The sequence below is a fragment of the Trachypithecus francoisi genome, unplaced genomic scaffold, assembly GCF_009764315.1.
Source record: "Trachypithecus francoisi isolate TF-2019V2 unplaced genomic scaffold, Tfra_2.0 Lachesis_group2, whole genome shotgun sequence".
In the NCBI taxonomy this organism is placed as follows: domain Eukaryota; kingdom Metazoa; phylum Chordata; class Mammalia; order Primates; family Cercopithecidae; genus Trachypithecus; species Trachypithecus francoisi.
The window spans coordinates 118,482,849-118,496,658 of record NW_022681465.1 but is presented as its reverse complement, the minus strand read 5'-3'; the positions used below and the strand labels follow the sequence as shown (position 1 = coordinate 118,496,658).

The 13,810-nt window shown below is 46.1% G+C and overlaps 1 long non-coding RNA gene across 2 annotated transcripts; it reads right to left on the bottom strand.

Moving 5' to 3' along the window:
• Positions 1 to 11,028: 11,028 nt before the first annotated feature.
• LOC117064543 lies at positions 11,029 to 13,385 on the bottom strand. Of its 2 annotated transcripts, none has more exons than XR_004429522.1 (3): positions 13,270 to 13,385; positions 11,892 to 12,291; positions 11,029 to 11,422 (listed from the first exon to the last, which is right to left on the bottom strand). It is a non-coding gene; the product is annotated as an uncharacterized LOC117064543 (long non-coding RNA). The 2 variants fall into 2 exon arrangements; XR_004429521.1 differs by having other exon boundaries at positions 13,275 to 13,385.
• Positions 13,386 to 13,810: the final 425 nt, after the last annotated feature.

Below are 13,810 nucleotides of genomic sequence, written 5' to 3'. Positions count from 1 at the left end.
ACAGCGCTTTGACGAATGTCTTCATCATAATCCCTTACAAACTCAAGCTAGTATTTCTCTGTAATTCTCTGGAAGTGGAATTTCTTAGTTGGGCTGGTTTTAACACATCTGATGCCTCTAATCTACTCTGCACTTCCTTCTCTGTGGATGCAGTTAAAGTGGGCTTCATAAGCAGGATTTGGGTTGAGTCTTGGAACAAGAGAAGTCACAATGTTAGAAAGAAAAGTGAGCAGGATTCCAGGAAGAGGGAGTCACCAAGAGTAAGGGTCACATGGCAGTAGGCCCTGTCATGCCCTCTACTGTTAGTTAATCCTATGGGCTGGAGTGTATGGGCATCTGTCGTTGCAGCTGAGGATATCACATCCTTGGGTTTGTTCAGTTGGCACTATACTCATTCTTGTACCCCTCCCATTTCAGAGCTGAAAGCCCATGGTTTCCAATCCCGGCTGTACATCAGAATCACCTGGGGGTAGGGGTAGGGCTTAAAAAATATACAGATTTCTGAGCCTGCACCCAGAGATCCAGGCTCAAGAGCCTGAGACAGGCCTGGAAATCTGTACTTTTTAAAAACCTCCCCAGGGATTCTGATGCTTCCAGTATGCAACCCTGGCTTTGGGGGAGGCATTTATCTAAATTGCCAAGATGCCCATTGGTAAAGCTGGCATTGCCAAGGACGTGACCTCTGGTTATGTGCTTGGAACTGGAACTGACTTTCCCCAATTATCCCACTGCCCATCACTGTGCACTTGTGAGCAATAGTTTGTGGTCGTGGACTTCTCTGAGATATCTCCACAAATCCTGCTGGTGCTCCTTGTATGAAGTCTTGTTTCCTGTATTGAAGAAACATGGCAGAGCCAGGGAGGGACTCGATTGTGTCTCCCTGCTGAAATGAGGCAGAACCTTGCCTTGCCCTTCTTACTGTCTCCACCAGATGCCTGGCTGGGTCACCGGAGAGCTGAAGACTGTACCATTGCCCATAAAAGAGTGGTAAAATGATACAGTGCAAACAGCACTTTCGATAAGGAGGAAACTGTTATGCTCCCCATTTCACAGCCAAGGAAACTGAGGCACAGCTAGTAAGTGGTGGAGCTGGAATTTCACAAGGTGAACTGGCATCAGTACCCATGATGAGAACCATTCTGCTGGACCCTGCCATCTCCTCACTCTAGAATGAGAAGTCTCCCCAAGGCACTGTCTCAAAACGTACCCATGCCTGGTCCCTCCTGCCCTAGGGTAATGTGGGGGTCTCCAGTCTATATGACACCTTCTCTTATCTCAGTCCTTGCATCTAACATACATTGCAGATGTTCATGTGTGAGTAATAACACTAATATCAACCACAACTGCCATTGCCTAAGTCCTTACCTTGACTATGTGCCAAGCCCATTAAGAGACAGTTTATATGGGTTATCACATGCAGCACTGACCATCACCACCCGCCAAGCACACATTGCAAGGGGCATCCTAACAGGCCCCCTGTGAGAGGTGAGGTCACTTGGCCTAGGGTCACTTGGCCACTCAGCTGAACTTGAAGAGCCTCTCACTCAGGACCCTGTTCTTTCCACACTTCTTGTGGCATCTAGCTCCTTCCTCAGAATGAAGTCAATGCATCGCAGTAGCAATAAAAATTCAGCAACAATACAGCTCCTCCCTTGAGAGAAAGGAGCCCTTCCCCAGAACTGGAATGATTACCAGTTCTCTGGACTTTCCTTCCAAGAGCAGAAGGAGCCAGAATATCTTGACTGTGGCTTTTTTTTTTTTTTTTGAGACGGAGTCTCGCTCTGTCACCCAGGCTGGAGTGCTGTGACCGGATCTCAGCTCGCTGCAAGCTCCGCCTCCCGGGTTCATGCCATTCTCCTGCCTCAGCCTCCCAGGTAGCTGGGACTACAGGCGCCGCCACGTCGTCCGGCTAGTTTTTTTTGTATTTTTTAGTAGAGACGGGGTTTCACCGTGTTAGCCAGGATGGTCTCGATCTCCTGACCTCGTGATCCGCCTGTCTCGGCCTCCCAAAGTGCTGGGATTACAGGCTTGAGCCACCGCGCCCGGCCTTTTTTTTTTTTTTGAGACGAAATTTCACTCTTGTTACCCAGGCTGGAGAGCAATGGCACAATCTCAGCTCACCGCAACCTCCACCTCCCAGGTTCAAGCAATTCTCCTGCCTCAGCCTCCCCAGTAACTGAGATTACAGGCATGCATCACCACAGCTGGCTAATTTTTGTATTTTTAGTAGAGAAGGGGTTTCACCATGTGATCTGCCCACCTTGGCCTCCCAAAGTGCTGGGATTACAGGCGTGAGCCACGGTGCCCAGCCTTGACTGTGGCTTTAACCATCTTGTCCAACTCTGAGCTGGTAACTGCAGTGCTTCCTCCCTGCCCAGTGCCCACTGCCCACCCCAGGCACATCCACCCCCTGGTCTCTTCCCCAATACCAGAGCTATCTCTTTCATGTGCGAATCTGCTGTTGTCTCCCCTCCTCAGAAAACTTCAGAGGCTCCTTAGCACCCTTTCCCTCTCTGGGTAAGACAGCTGAATGTGCCAGCTCTCAGTACACCCTAACTTGCTAAGACATCCACGCAGTGGATGCCTCATGCATTCCTTCACAAATTGAGTGAGCTCGCCTGGGAGCTGGGGATAAAGAGGTCAATAAAACTAGGAATAGCTAATATCAGGCACAGGATAGCCACTCCCTAACACTGTTGTCACTGGCCATGTGGGGCTGTTGAACACTTGAAATGTAGCTAGCACTGCTAAGAAACTGTACTTTTAAAGTTAAAAATTAATTTAAATGTAATAGCTGGGCTGGGCACAATGGTTCATGCCTGTAAACCCAGCAGTTTGGAAGGATCGGGAGGTCAGGTGGATCACCTGAGGTCAGGGGTTCAAGACCAGCCTGGCCAACATGGTGAAATGCCATCTCTACTAAAAATACAAAAATTAGCTAGGTGTGGTGGCAGGTGCCTGTAGTCCCAGCTACTCTGGAGGCTGAAGCAGGAGAATCACCTGAACCTGGGAGGCAAAGGTTGCAGTGCGCCAAGATTGCACCACTGCACTCCAGCCTGGGAGACAGAGGGAGACTCCATCTCAAAAAATAATAAGTAAATAAATAAATAAATAAATGTAACAGCTGATAATTTCATTACTGAAAAATTTTACATAAGTTTGGGGGTAACTTAGGTACGTGAATCTACTTTTCCAACTGTGGATTTTATAAAACCTTGATAGACATCAAGCATTTCTAATAAAGATTTAGCACATGAATTGAGATGTAAGTATAATATACGTGCTGGATTTCAAAGGCTCCAGACTGAAGAAAATAATGAAAAATATCTCATTGATAGCATTATATACATTGTAGGTTGAAATGACAATATTTGAATATAATGTATTAAAATATATTATTAAAATTAATTTATCTATTCATTTTTGAATGCAGCTACTGGAAACTTCTAAATTATATGTGTCTCCCATTAAAATTAGATTGGCCTGTGCTGCTTTAGACAGATCACTCTGGGTGGCCACTACTAATTAATCAGAGATGGCACATTGAGGTAAAATCTGTTTGTCATCCTTGCAGTGCCTGCTTAGTGGAACTCGCAGGGCAGTTGGAGAGTTGGCCACTATAACGTGGGAAGAGATACAGAAGGTTTTGCCAGAGCAGAACATTGGATCCATTTGCTCTGCCTAGCAGAAAGTTTGGGAAAACATTTTAGGGCGTGGTGTTTGAATGAGTTAAAGCATTCCAAGCCAAGAGAACAGCACCAGCAAAGGCAAGAAGGTGAGCACATGGAGAGCAGGTGGCTGGATGGGCAGCTGTTTAATGAGGCTGCAGCCTAGAGCTATGTGGGAGGATGATTTGAAGATGCTTGAACTCTGCTCCTATGTGCTCATGGCTGAGGGCCTCCACTTCATTTATTCCCCTCCTTGTTCCCCTTTCTAACTTCCCAGCCTTTGATGAAGCCGAATACAGAGACTAAAGTGCAGACAGGAGCAAATACCAAAGCTTTGAAAAACAGAAAAGCCTTCAAATACTGAAAGCAGACCACCACAGACAGCTAGAGCAGGAATGAATTCATTGGTAGGAGTCAAGCTGTAGTGTCCCGTTGAGGCTCATATTTTGGCTCCATGGGTGGCTCATTATTTTTATTCATTGATCCATTTATTCATTCGATGTTTTTTAAGCACCTAGTAGGCACAGTGAGTTATAGGGACTGCAAAGGCAAGGTCCTAACACTCCATTGGTTTACAAAGGTTGGGAAGTCAAGACATGCTTATTAAAAATTTAACTAATACTACAAAGGAACATAGGACAAATCTGGTATAAAGTAGGTGCTCAATAAATACTTTCCAAGGCATGCACAAGGATGTTCATTGCACTATTGTTTATAAGAGCATAAACTAGAAATAACTTAAGCTTCCCTCAATAGGGAAGTGGTTAACAAACTGTGACATATCACCACTAAGTGTTTCTCTTTTGCTGAGAGGGCGGATGGGTGTATGGATGGATGGATGGATAGATGGATGAATGGATGGACAGATGAAGGATGGGTAGAAATTCCGAAGAGGAGAAGAGAAAAAAAGTGAAGTAGGAAGGTTAGAGAAAGTGTCACAGAGAAGGCAATGTGGGAGAAAATGTCTGGCACATAGTACATAGTCAGTAGAAAATGAGTCCCCCCCCAGGGCATCTAGTAAAATAAACCCCTCCCATCCAAAGATCCCCAGGATGGTCCCTCTGTGCCTGTGAACACATCTCCTCACAGCGCTCTGGCTGCACCCCTGTCTCCTGTGGCAGCTGCACTTAAATCCTGCAGATGCCAAACTCTCATGAAGATTTGTGGCAATAATGGGGAGAATGGCCCTCTCCCTCTTTGAGTCCTACAGCAGGGCTTCCTGGGCCCAGTGTATTACAGAACTTTCCATTCTACCCACACAGCCTGCTGCTAGCTTGTTGCTGAACCCAGATATGAAGCCACGGACTTGGGCTGGGGACAAATCCAAGGAGTCATACCTGTGCCCTTCTTGCGACCTCCCAGGTCAGCTGTCTGTGCCCAAGTCCTTCTTAAGTTCTTATTCTCTCCAGGAATCTCCTCATGGCTTCTGTACATCATGTCTGGTGGGTCCATGCCCCCAGTTCAGCACACCTGCTCAAAGGCATGTCTGATTTCCATGCATATTGAGTCAGTCCTACTCCTACATCCACCTCCTGCCCTGCCACATGCAGACATGTGTGTGTACATGTGTGCTCACTCATATGATTTAATCAGCAAACTGACGTTTGGGGATTGGTGAAAGGAATGGTCCTTAAAATGAAATTCTCCTCGCACTGAGAAGACACCCTAAGCAGCGACCTCCTTCCTCTGCTTCTCACAAAGGAAGGACCATCTCTTCCCCATGCAAGCACGCTAACCAGATTCCACAGGGAGGGGGGTCCTCTGCCTTGTGACTGCCCCTGCCCCCCTTTCCACTAACAAAGAGGACAAAGCCAGGCACACCTCTCCTTCCTGTCCACTAAGTACAGGCCTTGCTGCCTCCTACATGAGCCTCATCCTACTCAACCCTTTGCACCCTCTGAGCTCAGGGGAACCATGACAATTCTGAGCTTTGACCTTCCGAAAGATTCTCAACCGACATCAAATTGGTATGTTCTCACCTTGACACTGAGAGGTGCCAAAGGGAAGATTTTCATGCCTGTTTCATAAGCCAAGACTCCGAGGTCTTGGATGTGAAGCTTGCGCCTAAAGACATAGTAGAGACCAACAGAGAGTGTTCCTGGGGTTAGCCTCACCTGCTTATTGCTGAGAATATGAAGACCCACTTCTTAAGGATCGGGTCAGGGCTGGTTTTCTGAAGGCTGAGGATTGTAGTGGAAAGAGCACTGGCTTTGGAGCCAGCTAAGCCTGAGTCCAAATCCTGCCGCTAGCACCAGTTCCTGGGTGGCCTTAGCCAAGTCATACCTGGCCCTATGGGGTCACACCCTCACCACCACCACACCCGCACATATAATACCTGAGAGGGAGCAAGGATGTCATCAGGAAATACCTTAGAGAGCAACTCAAACACCAGGTTAAAAAAAAAACACACATCTAGATGTGTACAAAAAGCCGTTTTTTTGTGTTAGCATCAGAGATCACATGGTACCCAGAATTCCAAAGGAGAACCATTGCCACGAAGGCTGTGGGAGCTCCTAGCTTGACCATTAGGACTTGAAAGTTGTAATGAACTATAGGTAACTTGGGGATACCAAACATTTGTCTATCTTCTGTATGAATACCCTAAATCCCTCAGAGAATCACCACTCCCTCTTTGCATGGAGTCTTGGTGGAAACCCAGGGGCTGGCTAACCATTAAGAAAGCCAAGGGACTATATCCTTTATTTTGTAGACCTGGTATGGTAGGAGGCAGGTATATGACAGCCAGAGGGAACTTCCTCCTAAAACTTTGCATCTTGATACCACAAGATGCAAAAAGGGAGAATGGCCAGAGGACACTTATTTTTGCAGCAGTGGCTGACTTTATAGGTCCAGCTGCAAGATGGTTGCTATGGTTCCCGGAGATGCCTGAGATGCCAGACAACCTTCTTTTCTAAGCCTGCTCCTCCTACATCCCATCAATGTTGTGGTTCTTCGGCATCCTTCTAATAGCTACCCAGCCTGCACTGTTAACCAATCCTGGTTTCTGTTGCTTGCAGTCACCGAGCTCTGACAGAGAGGCAGACATAGAGTAGGCACCCAGTAAGTTATTTGTTGAATGAATACAGGAATGAATGAGAAAATGAATGTAAGTGTAATGCATGTGTGCATGAATGAATGAAAGAACATAATAACGAATGAACAAAGGAAGCTCCTGCCTGTCTCTCTATGTGCTTATCTCACCACACTTCCCACACTCTCTGTCAACAGCTGCAAGGAGCTTTATTTGGCTGCCTCGATGTTCCAGGCTCCCTCCCTCTATAGGGATTTGGCATGTGCTGTACCCTCTCCTGAGATGATCATTCCTCCATTTACCCTTTTTTTTTTTTTTCTGTGTTAGGATCTTGCTCTGTTGCCTAGGCTGGAGCACAGTGTCTCAATCATGGCTCACTGCAGCCTCGACGTGTTGGGCTCAAGTGATCCTCCCACCTCAGCCTCCTGTGTAGGGGAGACTACAGATGCATACCACCATGCCCGGCTAATTTTTTTATTTTTCATTTTTTGTAGAGACAGGGTCTTGCCATGTTGCCCAGGCTGCTATCGAATTCCTGGGCTCAAGCGATCCTCCTGCCTCAGCCTCCCGAAGTGCTGGGATTACAGGCATGAGCCACTGTGCCTGGCTTTCCCTTTACCATAATAACTGTTCATCTTCATACTCAATCATTTACCTAGAGAAGTCCCTGGCCTCCCAAAGTGCCACCAGATTAAGCCTTGTTATAGTCTTCCTCCTAGACCACTGGTGTTTTCTGTCAAAGCACCTATCTCAGTAGATTAAACCGAGGTTTTTTTGTGCTATTATTTCATTAATGCCTAAATCTGCCAAGACTCTAATCTCCAGGAAGGCAAGGACAATGCCTGCTTTACTAAATGCTATATCTTCAGACCTAGCCCAGTGCTTTGAGGCAGCAAGTATTCAATAAATATTTGGTACCTAAATAATGAAAGCATGTGCCCATTTGAAGGAGAGGACAGGAGATCCTGACCTCAATAAGCAGCGAGTACATTTCTGTTATTGAATTTAACTTGACAGCTCAATCCCATGCACAGGGTCGATTCTCGGAGATTAGTTGAGGTGCACTAAGAGAGCCTGACATGGAGATGAGGGAGGGCAGTGGTCATAAGAAACCTGGAAAGAGAGTGGCTCAGTGGGGAGGCAGGCGGTGGTCAAGAGTCAGCTTCTTCCTCTGCTCTTGGCCGTGGGCTGGGCTGGAACCCAGGCGTCCTGGCACTCAGGATGCTGCCTGCTCTCTCAGTCATTCTAACCAGAAGCATACTCTGAATATTAAACAGACTCTGCCTCCCCGCACCCTCAGAAAGCAAGGAAAGTCTGCAGGAAAACAGTTCCTTAACCCTTTTTGCTGGATCCCTGGAGAATCATCTGTCCAGTTCTACTGTTCTAAGAGGGGCCTCCAAGTGAAAAAGAGCCTCATGGTCTGGTCTACTGCCTTACTCTCAGGGTCACAAACACCTAAGCAGAACCCCAAGGCCCAAGGCCCAGGGTCTGGGTACCTGCCTGGCTCCCCATAGCCTCCTCTCCCAGCTGGGTGACTCATCTCTTCATGGACCTTGGCACCTCTGGTTGGCATGAGGAGCAGTTGGTGAAGTCACATGCTTCTGAAAACCAACCCCCCAAAATGACAGAGGAGGAGGAGGCAGGCCCGGGGAGTGGGAGCAGAGACAAGAAGAAAAACCAGGGTTCTAAGTATTTTAAAATTTTAAAAGAAAATGAGTGAATTCAAGTTGGCTGCTAGTAATTTACAATGACGAGGCTGTTTTTACTCTGGTACCTCATAAATAACTTTTGATTTAAAGTTTCCACAGAATTGACAGAGCACTTCAAACGACCTCACCGGAGAGGAAATGAGCTTCTCCCTCCATGCCCTGCCTGCTCAGGTGAGGACTGAGATCACTAGCTGGAGGGGTTCATCAGGGGTGTGGCCCGACTGGCAACTGACAGGCTTACTGACTGACTGAGGTGCTCACCGGCCAGCAAGCTCATGGAGAGACTGACCCACGGGCTGACAGGTTGGTGAAATAACCAAGGAACGGTTGAGCCAATGGCATGGCTGATACACCAATAAGTGGACAGTTGGACTAACGGCCAGCCAGCAGACCAACGGATTGACCGATGGATCATTTTGTCAGTGAGCCAGTGGATTGTAAGGCTAACTTGTCTGCCTCCCCCAAATCTGGTTAGCCAGCTGACCTACAGACCGGCAGGCTGATGAACCAACCTTCCCAGACACTAACAGGAGAATATGGAAAGGATGGAGTCATCTAGCAGATGGACAGGGCAAGCAACCATTGACCTACACACGTATCAGAAAGAATTCAGATTGCCAGGACTACACACAGTAAGGAATGCTCCCAAAAGAAGATCACATGCAATAAGAAAATGGTAGCAGATGCAAAAAAGACTAAAAACTAAACTAAACTAAAATGTTTGCTATGTGGTGGGGAAAGGAGAGGACCCTGGTGATCATGTTGGAGGTAACCTGACATTGTTGACATCAGAGTTGCGTAAAGAGGCTGGGAGATTCCAACACAATGTCAAGACGTGTTTTTTTGCTATTGAGGTCTCCCTTGTGGTGTTGAATCAAATAAGCAAATGAGCAAGTGAGCTCAGCAATGGCTTCTCTTTAACACTCTTCTGAGCCTTTCTCTATGTTCCCATCATGAACACAGCAGACTCATTCATTCTCCTAACGTCATAGATTTGGAGTCATAAAATGAAGTCACGGTGGTGTTCTGGTTACAGAATTATGGGTGATTATTTTTTCTTTCATTTTCCAATTATATCTTAGAGTGGAGCTATATTATTTTGTAATAAAAAAATCATACTTACAATTTTAGAAGGAAAAATAAAAACAAATTTGGACCCTTCTTCTCTTTTGCTCCATACCCAAAAAGATTTCTTGATTTATGGATCCAAGGAGTCTTCAAGACTTGCCTCACCTTACTTTTCCTGTCAAAATGGTTTGTTGAATACCTACCCGTCCTTCTTCTCTTTTTCCTAGATTACTAGAACAGGCTTTGCAGCCTTTCCTTGCTCAGGTCTGTCCTTCATGTGAGTGCTAAGAGAATTCCCACTATATTTTTCCTTCTTAAGAATTTCCAGGGGCTACCAGGTACCTGTTTAATTCTCAACTTAAACTTTTTAGAATTTAACTTTTTAAATTCTAAACTACAATCAGTGGACACTGGATAACTGTGTCCTCTCCTTGCACACCTCTCCCCAAATCCACATGCACACATGCATGCACAAGCACACGCACACAGACCCGACTGACCTCCCCATTCCAACTTCTTTTTTTTTTTGAGATGGAGTCTGGCTCTGTCGCCCGGGCTGGAGTGCAGTGGCCGGATCTCAGCTCACTGCAAGCTCCGCCTCCCGGGTTCCCGCCATTCTCCTGCCTCAGCCTCCCGAGTAGCTGGGACTACAGGCGCCCGCCACCTCGCCCGGCTAGTTTTTTGTATTTTTTTAGTAGAGACGGGGTTTCACCGTGTTAGCCAGGGATGGTCTCGATCTCCTGACCTCGTGATCCGCCCGTCTCGGCCTCCCAAAGTGCTGGGATTACAGGCTTGAGCCACCGCGCCCGGCCCCCATTCCAACTTCTTATGATGCCCAGTGCTTACCTGAATTCTTGGTTCAGTTACACATCTCACAGTTTTCACTCAAGCCAGAATGGAAATACCACACCCAACGTGTGGCCACCATCACTCTGATAAACTTATCCATCTATCCATCAAAAAATATTCACCAAACACTCAGTATTTGCCCACCATTGTAGGCATTAATGAATCTCCAAGAAGGGCAGAGAGAAGGGTGTTGATATTTATTGAGCGCTTACTACATCAAACATTGAATTCACATAGGTGATCTTTTGGTGTCCTCAGTGAAATATTTTCCCCATTTCAAGGATGAGGAAATGGAAGCACAGAAAGGTCAATCTAGGGTCACATTGCTAGGAAGCAACAGATGAAGCTAACTCCGGCGCCTTTGCTTTCTCATCTGGTTGGGAAAGCCAGACCAAGTTTTCCACACACTCATCCACTTGCATCTTCATTCATTCACTCACTCATGCATGCATTCATTTAGCAAGCATTTGTTGAGGATCTGTTCTATGCCAGGACAATACCATGTGCTGAGAATATAATGGTGAATAAGACAGTGATGATCCATATTTTCATGGAGCTCACTGTTTAGTAAAGGAGATAGACCAAAATAAAAATCTGTCTATCTACCTACCATCTATACACCAATTTTCAATAAGGAAGGAACCAACAGATAGAGAATAACATGGACAAATGATCTTAGATTTTATAACATCTATCATTTATATTGCTTTACAGTTTTAAAAGCCCCTTAGAAACTTTATGTGGAACCAATTCTTGAAAAGCAAGATTCTACAGGTAAATTGAAGGGCAACATAAATTTTGAGTGCAGACACCTGGAACCAAGTCCAGAGTCTGCAAAGCTGTTCTTTCTGTAGTGTCATAAGCAGGGTCATGATTGAACAAAGGAAAAAGCACAGGTTTGAAACTAGCAGGGCAGCCTTCAAAGGCGTGATGAGACTTAGAATTGAATGAGGGCTGGAGGTGGATCAAGAGGGAAGGAAACAAATACAGCATAGGTCTTGAGGACTGAATTGAGGCACACTCATCCAAAACCTTGGAAGATCCCAGCTGTGTGAAGATATAAAGGTTTCTCCAAATAAAGAGAACCACCAAGAAGTCTGGGGAAAAAAAAGTTTGAAAATAGAATTCTTAATAATGCTACAGTCAAATTATTTCTGACTTGAGAAAATTCAAATAAAATTATAAATTGCTTATAAGATTTGCAAACATGACCAACAATATGTTCTGGGATTTGGGAAAGATGAAGAAAAGCAAGTACCTAGTTATCTTGAGACCTGTACTACTCAGCACAGATGAGAGCAAGAACCACAAACAGTCCTGCGTGGGCCCAGAGGCTTCCCCTTGTGGAAGCCGGGATTCTGAGCCCATCTGTATCTTTTCACTTATCTTCCAACTGCTAGTTCATGACCTGCTGCGAAGCTCACTTCCTTCTATAAAGTCCTGGCAAGAACACAGCCTTGGGGATTCCCACCCTGAATCTGCCATTGACACACTATGTGGTCTTGGGCAGGGTCCCCAGACTCTCTGTGCTTCCGTTTTCTACAAAATGAGAAGAATCATAACTACCTTTCAGGCTTGTCATGAGAATCAAGGTTGTTGTTTTCCGCTCTGTGGTAGATGTTGGCTGTTCTCATCTACTCAGCGTCTCTCTCCTCTTCTGTCAAGAACCTCCACCTTGCCCTTGGAGAACTTCTCCTTCCCCATTCTCAGGCCATGTTGATTTAGGTGGGGTTGACTCCACCTCCAGGTTTCCAGGATGGATACATGGTATGGCTTGGCATGTGACCCAAGTATATTATAATACATTATATAATACATTCAATAAAATGCAGTCCTAGGGCTTGTATTTAAACCCTTGGGAGGAGTTCTCTTTTCGCTAAGGTGCTGAGCTGGTGAGAGGTAGTCCTGAAGCTGGACTGCTATGCTACCATCACAAGGGCAGAGGCTGCCTGAAGGTAGATTCAAACTGAAAGAGAATAAATTTAAGAAATGTAAAGAGATTAGCTGGGCAGCTGGATTCAGCCATACCTGAAGCCATTTACTCCTATTAGTAAGTTCCTTTGTTCATTTATTAAGACAGATCGAGTTAGTGTTTGTCCTTGTCATCTAAAGAGTCCTGACTAAAGTGCTATCCTAGAAAGAGATCTCCATGGACTGAGATACTGGTTAACATGTTGAGCAGTTTGTAGTCTCCAAGAATCCTGCCTACATGGGTTGGTAGGGGCTGGGGAAGAGGCTCAAGGACTCAGGATCTTGACACTGCCCGAGAAGGGAAATTAACAATATGAAAGAAGAAAATGGGCTCCAAAGTCTAAAAGTGCTGGATCGAAATAATTTCTACTATCTAGTAAGACCTGTTACATGCCAGATGTACTAAAACCATACTCATTTATTCAACATGTATTTCACAGGGTCTGCTGTGCGCCAGGCACTGTTCTAGAGAGCTTCCATTCTACTGGGAGAGCTGAGCCTAACTCTGCCAGGTAAGTACAATGAATCCCATTTTACAGATGAGGAAAGTCACAGATCTGGACAAGGGTGGATTCGAGATTCTAACTTGGGTCTGTCTGATTTCAAAGCCCACGCCTTTGTCGCCACTCCGGGCCACCCTTTTTGTAAACTCTGCTCTCTGGAAACATTTCCTGATTCACATCTTTGCCTGTGATGGGAATAGGGGAGTTGGGGCTCCCATACTCAGTCTCTGGTTCAAGAGTCAGGACCCACAGCGTCTCATGAGGCGCTTGGCCATGTTTATGTTGCTCGTCAGACAGGCCTGAGTGTGTCTGCCCAAATGGACTGTGAGCTGCGTGATGGAGTTTGGAGGTTTTGTCTGAGGATCCTCCGACAGCCAGAGGAATTGGCAGAGGGCTAAATTTGGCTACCCCGCCAAGCCTGTGGCTTCTCAGTTCTCCCAGCTGCCCTCCCAGTATCCCATCTATCCCACCTCACCCCCATTTTGGGGAGACATCATTGATGAGATCACTGCAGTGGTGGTAGCTCGAGAAAATAGCTTAACTCCTCTGCCTCATTTTCCCCACCTGAAAAGTGGGAACAACAGGACTCCCCTCACAGGGTTGCTATAGGAACTAAACAGATAAATGGAATGTTTACATGTTCCTAGAACTACATCTAGCTACAGTAGGCTTTTTTTTTTTTTTTTTTTTGAGACGGAGTCTGGCTCTGTCGCCCAGGTTGGAGTGCAGTGGTGTGATCTCAGCTCACTGCAGCCTCCACTTCCCAGGTTCTAGCCATTCTCCTGTCTCAGCCTCCTGAGTAGCTGGGATTATAGGTACACACCACTGTTCCCAGCTAATTTTTGTATTTTTAGTAGAAACGGGGTTTCATCACATTGACCAGGCTGGTCTCAAACTCCTGGTCTCAAGTCATTCACCCACCTTGGCATCCCAAAGTGCTGAGATTACAGGTGTGAGCCACTGTGCCTGGCCATACAGTAGGTCTTAGATTAGCCTGAGTTATATTCCTTG